Below are 13044 nucleotides of genomic sequence, written 5' to 3'. Positions count from 1 at the left end.
ACTTCGGTTGATAAGATAAGCAACTGTGTTGATTGCTTCTGCCCAAAACTGCTTTGGTAAACCTGCTTGTAATCGCATACTTCTAGTTCTCTCAGTCAAGGTTCTGTTCATTCGTTCTGCTACACCATTGTGTTGGGGTGTTCCTGGCACAGTTTTTTCAAGTCTGATCCCATGCTCATAGCAAAACCTTTTGAATTCTCTATCTTCATATTCACCATCATTGTCTAATCTCAACTTTTTGATTTTTAAGCCTGTTTCATTTTCCACCATGGCCTTCTATTTCCTGAAAATATCATACACTTTGGATTTATATATTAAGAAATAAACCTATACCTTCTTGGAATGATCTTCAATAAAGGTGAAGAAATAGGATTTCCTGCCAATGGATAAAACAGGGCTCAGTCCCCAAACATCGGTGTGCACCAGCTCTAATTTTTCTTTCTTTGGATATCTATCGAATGTTTGAAAGCTGTCTCTTTTCTGTTTGCAGAGGATGTAGCTCTCACATTGGTCAATATTAGCTTACTGGAGACCTGATATCTTACCCTTTGAGTTAATGATTTTCAAACCTTTCTCACTCATGTGACCAAGTCTCTAGTGCCATAGGTTTGAATCTTCATTCCTTGCAACAATTGAAATTGACCTGCAAGCATCTGAGGTCATATAAAGAGTACCTATTTTCTTACTTGACAAGCATGTCATTGCGTTTTTGGAAATTTTCCAACTATCGCCACAAAAGGTTATAGTGTAGCCTTCACTTGCAAGCTGTCCAACAAATATTAAATTTTTCTTAAGATCAGGGATATATCTGACATCAGTCAAACTCCAGGTGGTACTTGTCAAATTTATTTTTGCTTCTCATTTTCTTGCAATTTCACAAGGTTTGTCATCACCAAGATAAACATTGCCAATATTGCTGGGTACATACCTGTTAAGCATTTCTTTGTTGCCTGTTGTGTAAAACGAGGCTCCAGATTATAATACCCAAGACTCTCCCTTCCTTTCCAAAGAACATAACAGTGCATCTCCTTCTCCTGAAGAAGATGCGACATTTGCTTCAGTCTTATTTTCAGGCTCCTTCTTCTGGGATCGACATTGATTTTTGTAGTGGCCAAATTTGCTACAATTCCAACACTCGATCTGCTTTTTGTTTAGAGTGTTATTGGAATTTCTTGGAGCTCTTGATTTGGACCGTCTACTTCTCGATCTTCCATGGTTTTGATTTCTATTTTGATTTCTGCCCTTGGTCTGTTTCTCACCTTGTGTGACCAAGGCACGCCCTTAAAGGTTAATAGTTGGCTTTCTCAGGGTGTCAATATCCTGTAGTGAAGCCATCACTTCTTTCAAATTCAAGGTTTCCTTACCAACAAGTAATGTTGTGACAAGACTATCATAAGAAAGTGGTAATATGCCAAGAGAAGAAGTGTTTTATCTTCTTCTTCAACTTTTACACCAAGACTCATAACTGGGTCATGATCTTGTTATAATCATTTATGTGGTAAAAAATATTTACCCCTTTTTCCATTTTTAGCTGATAGAGTTTCTTCTTCAAAAATAGCTTGTTTTTTAGAGATTTTGACATGTATCTCTGTTCTAATTTATTTCATAGCTCAACAGGTGATGATTCATCTAAAACGAAATATTTAACTTCATTTGACAGGCATAAACAAATAGTACTAACCGTTTTCATTTCCATCTTTGCCAAATCATCATCATTGATATTTTCTGACTTCTTCCCGATTAGCGGCTTGAACAAGTCATGCTGAATCAATGTATCCTTGACTGTACTCTACCATAAACTGAAATTGTTTCGACCGTCAAATTTCTCCACGCCGAATTTGGATAAATTGTCATCCATTATAAAACAACAACTTAGAGGCTAATTTTGGCAAAATCAACTACACCAATGTGTCCAGAACGACCAAAAAATCTAGGAATAGGTCTAACCCGATATATGTGGGCCCCACTGATGACATGGTAGGTGGGCCCACTAATGATATGGCAAGTGGGCCCCACTAGTGACGGGAAAAAATTGGAATCTCTGGGGCGTGTCAGCAAGTACTTTTGCAATCTTTACTTCTCTAATGCAAAGAGAACTCCAAAGCAATTATTTTGTGCAAGGGAAAAAAAAAGTTAAGATGTGACCCTTTTTTTTATTTAAAAAAAACCTTTGTTGTCAATAAAAAATAAAAAAAAATCTCCTTGACTTGCTGGGGAAGATTGAAATTATCTTCTTCCTTCACTTGCTCCATCCCTGTACAGAAAGCACTCTACTCCGCCTCTGCACAGAAGAAAAAGAAATTGTGATCTTCACACGCAAACAACTAGATGCTGTAACTCGAGGGGCAGGCAGATCAGAGGAGATTAATGGCGGTGCGTAAGAAAAAATTCCCTTCACACCTCTGCGACGTGGTTTGTTGTCGCAGCTCCGACTCGACGTCACTAAACCCGAACCAGAAGGTAAACACAAACCATGCTCCTCACCCTTTCCAGCTCTGATACCAATTGTTAGGGGAAAGGGGATGAATCCAGCAAACACAAATCACCAACACACAAAACACAAAGGAAATTACATGGTTCGGCCAAACTTGGCCTACATCCACGGGAGAGAGGGAGTCACACTCTATGATCAATAAGGAAAAATACAGTGGAGGAGGAGAACACACTCTCACTCTACTCTAACTCAAACCACTCTGCTCACGCACACAACACACAGTGATCTCTATACTTCTCTCTGTATATTTTCTTCTACGCACACACACTTAGCTTTACAAAGCAGGGTACATATAAATATCTGAGAAAGGAGCATTGAGATGGAGCAGCATTGAAAACGGAATGCATACTCGAGGTTGCGCATGCTCCACGAGTGTGCCTACCCAAGCAACAATAGAGGCACCCACATGGGTGGGTCAACAATATATACATATAACTATGCAGTGTAAATATGGTAATGTATTTAAAAAAATAATTTAATTATTACGGTCATTCTATATGTAATAATGGGTTAAAAAAATTACAAGTATTTGCTACTAGCCATGAACTTGTGCGATGTGCATGTTTGGCAGCTTTTGAATGATTATTATAATAAAATAATTCTTTAAGAAATATATATTAAAAATATTATTTTAAGAAAGTTACGGGTGATTAGGGGTATTTTTAAAAATATTTAGAGGTAGTTATACAAATATTTTTTAAAATATATGTGGAAATTTTAAAAAAAAATTATAAATATTTATAGGAACCTTTTTAAAATGTTAAAAATTGAATTAAGAAAGAATAATCCCCTTCTTAATACTATATATATATATATATATATATATATATATATATATATATATACTTTTAATAAAGCCGCACCAATAAAATATGAATTAAACAAGAAGCTAATTTTGGTTTACGGCATGCGGGCAGTTGGGCATGCCCGCACAACTCTTCTTCCGATGGACCTCTCCTCTTTCCTCACGTTGCCGCCTTGAAGATTCTCTCTCTCTCTCTCTCTCTCTCTCTCTCTCTCTCAAGTTTTTCAGTGCAAGCAAGCATAAGTTGGAGCCGTTTTTCAAATTTCAGTTAAATTTCTTGAATTTTAATCTCACGTCATGCATAGTGTCTCTAGCTTTTTGGTGTTTAATGCAATACTAAATATATTTCATATTCAGATGCAAAATTTCATAAATTTAGTTGTTTTTTTTTTCTTTTTATTACTTTAATCAAATCAAGCTAATCCATTAAATGGTAAAAATTCAAGTAGTAAAGTCCATTAATTAGGGATGGTTTATAACTATTTATAGAAAAAGTATTTTTCTAAAAAATTAATTATCTAAAAGTTCCATGAGATTACTAAATTATAAGTTCTTTTTCAAATAAGTAATTTTTCAAAAAAATTTGAAAAGTAGTTTTTGAGATAAGTGTTTATTTAAGTGTAAATTAAAAATTTTTTTTTTTTCTGAAAAAGTACTTATTGTTTGAGACATTATAGATAGGGATTTAGTTGAGTTTTGTTTTATGATCATTCTTGATATACATACACTTGTAACTAATAGAATTTTTACTATGTATAACAAATGCTGATCACTATATTAGTAAATTGCATCAGAAAAAAAAATTGATGCAAAACCTTCAATTAAAAATCAAAAGGTGGTTAAAATTCGAGAGTGGAAGATGTAATGCCAAACAAATCATAGATTTTCAAGAATAAAATCATTTAAATATAAATTTAAGAGCACAAAACACTCTCATTTAGAATAATGCCCAGTATTTAGATTAGGCTTATGAAGGCTCTTGTACACATGTGGAAGGGAGATAGATCATTTTAGCTGTCGATACTCATTTTTTGACTAAAAAAATCTTAACTCAATTGAAAAATTAAAATTCAAGACAAAAAAAAAAAAGAAGAATAAAATAAATTTTTCACAAGGCAATTGACTAGCCATGCACTTATGGATGGTCGAACAATAACTTTCTTCACTTGTTTTTTCGTGCATGTGTCACGGTCCGACTATTTCCACACCCTTGTGAAGGTTCGTGCGGTGCTAGTTAAAACACTTTTGCTTAACTAGTCAGTCTATCGTTTACCAACATTCATCCACAAATCACTTTCATAAGCATTCATTCAAATAGCAGCGGAAATAGTAATCAACTCATGAAAACCATGGTAAGCAAGCAGTAAACATTGAAGCAAACGTAATTCATTAACAACACCTCTGTTGACATTGTGTGCTTAGCGAAGGAGGCAAGGAGGCTAAACACGTTGACAAAAGTTAGTGAGTTTTACAATGACTGATGAACACTCACCCTCCCCTAAAGAGCTTTCTAGGCTATTCTCACTCTGGCACTAGGAAACATCAAAGTGACCGAGGAGTCATACTACCTTATTTGGCATACAATGAAATAAATACTGAAAAATAACCCTACACTAGTATTTACATGATGGAAACTCATCCTAAACACATGAGGTAAGCGTAATGCCCTAAACAAGCTTAGCTCATGACATTCTCCACTACTTATGCGGTTGATGTCTTCGTAGACTTTGATGCTAGGTACACTTCAACTTTGTCCACGAATGGATGCATATCTTCCATAGAAACCCAACTAATTTCTTCATCACCAAGGCCTTTCCATTTCACTAAGAACTCCTGCCGCTTCTTCCTTAAGGATATGAACTCTCCGTCTGCAAGGATATCTTCAACTTCACGTTTGTCAGGTTGAACTGTACTCACTTCTACTCTGGTTGACTGACTTATGCTCAAATCGTCGGTGTCGGCGTTATACAGCTTGAGGCAGCTATCGTGAAATACAAGATGCACTTTCATCCAAGTCAGAGGGTCGATTTTGTAGGATACCTTCTCTACTTTGGCCAAGATGGGGACCGGTCCTTCATATTTGCGAAGTAGTCTCCTATCTTATCCTCATAGTGACCCGACCTGTTTAAGATTGAGCTTAACAAGCACAAAGTCACCTACGTTGAAGTGCTGCGGTCTTCTCCCCTGATTTTCCCACTTCTTCATCCACTTAGTAGCTTTCTCCAAGTAGGCTCGAGCAATCTCAGCATTCTGTCTCCATTCTTTGGTGAAGATGTATGCCTTGGGACTTTTTCCTCTATACGGCTTATCCACTATGTGAGGTAACAACGATTGCTGGCCTGTAACAAGCTCAAAAGGGCTCTTATTGGTTGTTAAGCTCTTTTGGGCATTGAAACAGAATTGAGCCACATTAAGTAGTTACACCCAATTCTTCTGGTTGGCGTTTACGAAATGGTGCAAGTACTCTTCCAGTAGTCTATTGAATCTCTCTGTCTGTCCATCTGTCTATGGGTGATAACTAGAAGAGATTTCAAGTTGTGAATCGAGTATTCTGAAAAGTTCTGTCTAGAATTTGCCGGTGAATCTTGAGTCTCAGTCACTAACAATGTCTTGGGGAACACCCTAATATTTCACAATATTCTTGAAAAACAATTGTGTTGTCTCCTCTTCCGAATAGTATTTTGGTGTGGCTATGAATGTACCATACTTTGAAAACCTATCTACAATAACAAGTATAGACCCTGCATCTCCCACTCTGGGCAGGTTCGTGATGAAGTCCAATAAGACACTTTCCCACGGTTTGGATGGTACTGGTAAGGGCTCCAACAGCCTTGCAATTTTCCTCCGCTCCCAAACTTTTGTCTGTTGCAAGTGAGGGACAAGTTCGGGTATAATCAACACATCATCGCGGGCAATGTGGGGCCAATAAGTACCCTTACTTTAGTTTAAGGCCAAAGTGCACTGGCCCATCTTGGATGTTCGGCCCACATGTACATGATTCCTCAAACAAATGTCTTCCTCAGATTCATAATCGTGTGGGCACAAAGAGCCGGTTACCAAAGGTCAATCAGGCAATCCATCTTCACCAAAAACTATTGTGCCTTCCCTTCTTCGGTAAGGCTTATTTCAGTTCTGAACAAAAACTGGAAATCTTGGCTAAGTTATCCTTTAAGGCCGCTCCCGCATTGTTTGTGGTATAAATAGTACTCTTAAAGTCAAATGTGCTACCATTTGTAAGGTCGCCAAGCTCGCCTTCCTACTTTAGTTACACTTGGTGACTTGGTTCAAAATCACCCGGGCTTTGGTGCTCAAAGGAAAAAAAAATCAAATTCTTCCAAGGAATTCCACCTCGGCCTACTTGGTTTTCAGATTGGCTGTGTGAAAGAAAATGGCTAAACACTGATTTTATCGATTTTTTTCACCAACAAAACACCTTGACACAAGTAAAGTAAGTAAATGCCTCCACACGCGGAGACAAGTATCATCGATAGCAGCTCCTTCTATTGAGTTGTCGAGGACAATGTATCATAGCTTTAGCATCTCCTCTATTGAGTTGTGTACTTCCACTTGCTTCACTAGCTTATAATGAAAATTTTTGCACGCAAATAGGGCCCCTTTCTGTAAACAAGGGGGACTCCTCCAAGGGAGCACCGTTTGCTGCATCTATCTGTACCTCAAAGGTTATGATATAAGGCGGGCAAGTAACCGACTCTCCCCATCTCAATGGCATCCTTCAAGTCATCCAAAGGTTACGACGCGGCGGTCAGGGCCCGCAGCCTAAGAACGGATGGTGAAGGGGCATGTTGGCTGTGGGAGCAAAAGAAGGCGGGCTTGCACTAAACTCACCTCGCAAACGAACCCGACTAGACCCAATTAGAAGAGACACATACAGCGAGTGCATTCAGCGTTAAACACGATTGGCCCCCGTCCAGTCACTTGTGGGAGCCGAACTAGACGGGAGGCCCTTCTTTCGTGAATACCTCTACGGACAGCGCGACAAGGGGGAGACAACCAAAGGCCAGAGAACCCATACTTTTGTGAGTCAGAGATAGGTTGCAAGGGGCCAAGAAGAGGCACGAAACTCTTCACTATCGTTGTGGGATCTTCCATTCTTGAATGCCCTTACCCTTCTCCATATCCATTTCTGATATGACCTTGTTCAATCCACAAACTAAGGAATTTGGATGCTCAGCTTTGAGCGAAAGAGCACTCTCTTTTTCACAATACAGACTGTTCCCCTTCAGCGTCGGACCACCTTCCATGGAATGCTCGTTATGTTCCTCAAAAGTGGAACTGTAAACCAACATTCATCTAGGGTGCACCTTGACAAAACTTGTCAATAGGGTAACTCACGAAAAACATGGTTCATCAAGTTATAGAATGTTGCATGCGCATTCGTCAAACTCGAAAATGGGAATCACCAAAGAATTCATATGCCCCATACCATTGTCACACAAGTAGTTCTTCGGCTCATTCCCCATAAGCAATCCTCCTTGATAGTAGCTTGGCCTAAGCAATTTTAGTGAAGTACTTGGCATGGACTCATTGATCCAATAAATAGCAATCAATGGACATAAGAACTTGTTGTGCACTGTCAACCTTTGTTGAGGTGCAGTAATCTAACACACATCCACAGGGCTCCCATTTCATGTTTCTTTGAAACAACACCGCCAGTGCTAAGGAATGGTGCTTTGGAAGGGGGGCGAAAACATTAATCCCGACTTCAAAAACTTCGTCAAGTTGGCTCATCAGTTCTACTAACTCTAGGGGTTTCCATTTGATATGGCCCTTTTGCAAAGGTGGTTTTCACTCCTGGAATAGCTCGAATTCATGCTCCACACCCCGTGTGGAGGTAATTTGTTGAGGCAAAAAACTTATCCAACATACCTCCTTGTACTCATTCAAACACCGCTTGGGATGTCAATAGCACCAGGGTCTTGGCTACTTATTCATCTACCACCCACTTGGCTAGATATATGTCTGCTCCCCTTTTCTCAACCTTCTTGAGTTGCATGGCTGAAAGGAAACTTCCAACCGTCTCCTTTCCTGGGCAACGCTTTGGAACATGCACAAGGTGATCTCCATTCGGGGACCATTTAGGGAAGCTAAGCCGAGGCCATCAAACATTGCCATCTTCCCCCTTAGGGACTCCTTTCCCAAAATAAACTGGAAAGGTTCAATTCCATGGGCACTATGGTGAAATTTCAATGACCTTCCACAAACCCAAGCTTCACAGTAACTTACTTGGCTATTTCCCAGGAGTAGGCTGGGCTACCGAATTAAACTATTTCATGCGTCCTGTATCATTCTCTAAGCTGGATACGGTTGAGTATCCAAGCTTTCCGGTGTTGGCGAAAACAAAAGTTGTAGGTAGCCCCGACCATTCCCACCATAGGGCACGGTACTCTTCCCATTGATTCTCAAGTCCACAAAAATTAACCCCTCTGGCTCGTGTAACAATTATGGGGTTTTAGCCGCTTTTCCCAATGCGCTTCACCTCCCGCATTGCCACCAATCTCGGGGTCTCATTCTTCTTCCCCATCGTCTAACCACTACCTGTTTCGTAATTGGGACGCTTGTAAAGCATTAAGTGATTGCTTTGTGAGGGCACTTTAAAAAAAACTCTTTATGAGGACCTCGACCATAAGTAACACTCAAAGTTTTACCTTTCCCTTGGGGTGTGGTGTGAACCCCTCGAGAACGATGAAGCTTCCTTTGAGGTTGATGCTTTATATCGGGGCTCTCACTCTTGGGTTTTGCTTTCTTAAAGAACTTTCCATTCGTTTTCCCTCTCCTCCAGACCCCTTTGCACCAAAGCGGATATTCTCCCCCCCCAATATATTTAGTTAACGTCAAAGCGTTCTGTAGTAGCTTGTGTAGTAGATAGTCTTGAACTCTTTGCTCTATTGGAAGGGTTCAGTTCTACCCACGTTGTTTCATCCCCTTTAGAGAATAGAACAAAATTATTCCTTGCGCGACATATTCCTGGAATTCCAACATCAAAGCAAAAAAATTGTTTCACCGTATTTCCCTGAGATTGGAACATAGTATGGGGTGATTGAGGTTTCTTAGCTTTTTCATGCAATTTATACTCAACATTCTCAAGAGAAAAGAATGGGCCTTAAAGCTCTTCTCTTCAAGGTCTACCAAAATATTCAATACACAGCTTCCATTTCACGTCATAATGTCATTACTTAGCATGCCACCATTAGTTTGGGTCGCCACCAAACCCAAGTATATGGTTTATAGTATCCACTTTCACTTGTTTTGAGGCCATCCTCGTAGTGCGGAAAATACTGTTCCATGTCAAAAAAGGAAGTTCTCTAAACTCCTTAGCATCACAGCACCCCCATACGTTCCCGAGTTCTGTAAGTTTTTTTCTGGTTACCTTGGTCCTTACTAACTCCGGGAGTGTTGGAGTTCCCACCAGCAAAGAACCATCAAAAAGAATTGACCTTTGCATCTATCCGCATTCCGGGACCTGCAAAAGGTTTCTACGGGGGTAGAGGACGGATGATTGCTGGCGCGAGAGATGGGAGACCTTGGTTTGTCGTGAAGTCCTTTGACATTTCACTTGTACCCCCAAAACTTTGCTTGATGTTGGGTGATCTCTCACCATCAAACAAAGTCCCTCAGGGTTGATGGTGCATGGTGGCTGGCCATCTCATTGGCCATTTATTTGGTTATCTGGTTATTTCTCAAACTGTGTTCCAGGTGCGGCTTTAAGTTCTTTCAAGGCATTTGTTTGGTGCGCATGTCTCCACTTACCAAAAGCCTTCCCAAATCCTAAACGAAGGGGTTTGAGGTTGTGGTAAACTAAATTCTCGTAGTAACTTGAGCCTTTGGCTTCTGATACCAAAGTGTCAAGGTCCGGAATTTTCACACCCCTTGTGAGAGGGTCGTTATGGTGAGTAGTTTTGAATGTGCTAGTTTTTTTTTTATGTTTTATTTTAAATTTTTTTATTATGTTTTAAAAGCAACTCCTTCTTAACTAGGCCTTGCGTAGCAGCATATCAGTAATTCTGTGACCAAAAAGTGTATCCACAAAAGCACTTCTTAGCATTCATACAACCTAAGTAGTAGCATTATTGAGTCTACAGGACAGACAAGGAAGATAGTAAACAGTTATTTCAGAAGTTAAGAAATTCATGAGAGAAGTCACATGGCGAAGCAAGCAGTGTGGTTGTTTGGTTAGGTAGGTAAGAGAAGGTAAACATCAAAAGGAAAACGAAAACATAATTTTAATTAAATTAACAACACCTCCTTTGACATTGTTGTGTTGTGTTTAGCGAGGGAGGCAAAGTATAAGAGTAGGCTATGCTAAAACACGGTTGACAAAACTAGTGAGTTTTAATAGTGAAGTTTACAATGACTTGTGGATGAACACTCACCCTCCCTAAAAGAGCTTTCTATTTTCTAGGCTATTCTCACTCTGGGCAACTAGGAAACATTTTTTAATTAAAGGGGACCCAAGGAGTTCAAGTCATACTACCTTAATTTGACCATTACCCATTACAAAAGAAATATAAAATAAATACATAAAAAATATAAAAAAAATAAATAATAAAAAAAAATAAAAACTATAATAAAATAAAAATTAAAAAATAAAATTACTGGAAAAAAATAAACCCTAACTAGATTTACATGATGGAAAAACCATCCTTAACTAAAACACATGAGGGTAAGCATTTAAAATGCCCTCTCTAAAACAAGCTTAGCCTTCATTTTTTTTTCTTTTTTAATTACTTGAATCAAATCAAGCTAATCCTTAAATGGTAAAAAGTCAAGTTAGTAAAGTCACATTAATTAGGGATGGTTGATAACTATTTAAGAAACCAGTATTTTTCTAACAAAATTAACTATCTATAAAGTTCCATGAGAGTACTAAATTATAAAGTGGCTTTTTGATTCAAATACTAAGTTTCAAAACATTTGAACCGTCGTTTTTCGCTACCGTTGTTTCTTTCCGTGTCCCTTCCCCTTTTTTTTTTTCTCCTTCTGAAAAGTACTTCTTGTATTGAGACATTATAGATAGGGATTTATTTGAGTTGTGTTTTATGGATCATGCGTCTTTATATACCTACAGCTTGTCCCTCTCGCCTTTTTCCTCTTCTCGCCCCCCTGCTGCCCCTCTCTTCGTTAAAATGCATCAAAAAAAATTGATGCAAAACCTCAATTAAAATCACAAGTTGTTAAAATTCTAGAGTGGAAGATGTAACTGCCAACAAATATCATAGATTTTCCAGAATACCAATTCATGTTAGCTATATACATTTACGACAGGCACCAACGCCCCTCTCATGATTACTACTCCATTCCAGTATTTATATAAGGCTTATGAAGCTCTTGACGCCTGTGGAATGGCAAATTTTACGATCCCTTTTAGCTGTCGATACTCATTTTTGACTAAAAACAATCTTAACTCGATTGAAAAAATGAAAATTCACGACAAAAAAAAAAAAAGAAGAATAAAATAAATTTGTCACCAAGGGCATTGACTAGCCATGCACTTTTGAACGTTTCGAACAATAACTTTCCTTTCTTCACTTGTTTTTTCGTGCATGTGTCAACGGTCCCGACTATTTCCTTTCCACAACCCCTTGTGAAGGTTTCGGGCGTGCTAGTTAAAACACTTTTGCTTAACAGTCCAGCCTATCGTTTCCAACCTGCATCCACATCATTTTCATTAGCATTCATTCAAATAGCGATTGGAAATAGTATTCACTTTCATGCAAGCCATGGCAGCAAGCAGTAAACATTGAAGCAAACTTAATTCCTTAACCACACCCTCCGTTTACATTGTGTGCTTATCGAAGGGGCAAGGAGGCTAAACACGTTGACAAAGTTAGTGAGTTTTACAATGACTGATGAACACTCTCCCCTCCTAAAGCGCTTTCTAGGCTATTCTCACTCTCTGGCACTAGGAACATCAAAGTGACCGCAGAGTCATACTGCCTTATTTGGCATCAATGAAACTAAATATTGAAAACAACCTTACAAACTAGTAATGTACATGCTGGAAACTCAATCCTATAACACACGATGCAAGCGTACTGCCCCTGGACAAGCTTAGCTCGTGACATTCTCCCCCACTTATTCGGAGATGTCCTCGGTAGAATTGACGCTAGTAACTTCAACTTGTCCACTGAACGGATGCATATCTTCCCAGAAACCCATGTAATTTCTTTCTTCATCACCAAGGCCTGTCCACTTCACTAAGAACCCTGTCGCTTGTCTTCCTTGAGGATATGAACTCTTCTGTCTGCAAGGATATCTTTCAACTTCACACGTCGTCGGTTTAACTATACTCACTTATTCTCTGGTTACCTGACTTATCTCAAATCGTCGGTGTCGCGCTTTATACAGCTTGAGGGCACTATCGTGACAAATACAAGATGCACTTTCAACATCCAAGTCAGAGGGTCGAGTTTTGTAGGATACCTTCTCGACTTTGGGCAAGATGGGGACTGGTACCTTCATATTTGAAAGTAGTCTCCCATCCTTGTCCTCGTAGTGACTTGACCTGTTCAAGATTGGGCTTACAAGCACCAAGTCACCTACGTTGAGAAGTGATGTGGTCTTCTCTTCTCCCCTGATCCTGCCCACTTCGTTCATCCCAACTGTAGTAGCTGTCTGCACCGATAGTCTCGTAGCAAATCTCATCATGTCTTCCGTCCATTCTTTGGTGAATAGGTAGGCCTTGGGACTCTTTCCTCTATACGGCGTCATCCACAGTGTGAGGTAC

This window comes from Malania oleifera, chromosome 2 (assembly GCF_029873635.1).
Source record: "Malania oleifera isolate guangnan ecotype guangnan chromosome 2, ASM2987363v1, whole genome shotgun sequence".
NCBI classification, from domain to species: Eukaryota; Viridiplantae; Streptophyta; class Magnoliopsida; order Santalales; family Ximeniaceae; genus Malania; species Malania oleifera.
Note: the sequence above shows the minus strand (reverse complement) of the source record.